The 525-nt window shown below is 60.8% G+C and overlaps 1 protein-coding gene across 1 annotated transcript in view; it reads left to right on the top strand.

The window, feature by feature from the left end:
* The window catches only part of KIAA0232 (KIAA0232 ortholog), a 71,646-nt gene that overhangs the window by 67,738 nt on the left and 3,383 nt on the right, over positions 1–525 (top strand). The gene's annotated exons all lie outside the window — the stretch shown is intronic.

The following is a 525-nucleotide window of genomic DNA, read 5'->3' as shown; positions in this document are numbered from 1 at the left end:
GAGCCTGACCTCAGCCTGACCGGAGCCTGCCCCAGAACGAGTGCGCCGAGTCTCAGGCGGGCCTGGGGCTTCCAGGCTGGTCTTAAGGCTCCCCAGGTGATCCTCACGCAAAAGCAGGGTTGAGAACCACAGGGCCAGGTGACTCGCGCTTGATGCCTTGAGTCCCAGCGTGCAGTCCCGAGCCCCGCCCAGTCAGCCCGCGAGCCCCTCCCGCACACCGCGCCCGCCCCCCCGCCCCGCCCCCCCCCGTCCAGATGGCTTAGTTTGGTGCTGAGCTGAGATGCGATGCGTCTGTCCCCTTATTCCAGGAGCGTGTTCCTGGAGCATCCTCCGTCTCCCTCCACACCACGTCCACCCCCGGGGCCTCGCGGGCCTTTTTTATTCTGTGTTCCCAGGGCCTGTCACTTGAGAGGTGCGAGTGTGTTGTTGAGAGAGCGTCTTGTGGTGGGATTAACAAGACTGTGAGGTTATGTTGGCCTCTTTTTTTTTGTTTGTTTTTACTCCATGAACAATTCATTAGAAGCA

The sequence above is a fragment of the Bison bison genome, unplaced genomic scaffold (genome assembly GCF_000754665.1).
Source record: "Bison bison bison isolate TAMUID 2011002044 unplaced genomic scaffold, Bison_UMD1.0 scf7180017864342, whole genome shotgun sequence".
Classification (NCBI taxonomy): domain Eukaryota; kingdom Metazoa; phylum Chordata; class Mammalia; order Artiodactyla; family Bovidae; genus Bison; species Bison bison.
The sequence above is the reverse complement of the archived record's forward strand: the minus strand, read 5'-3'. Positions and strand labels throughout refer to the sequence as shown.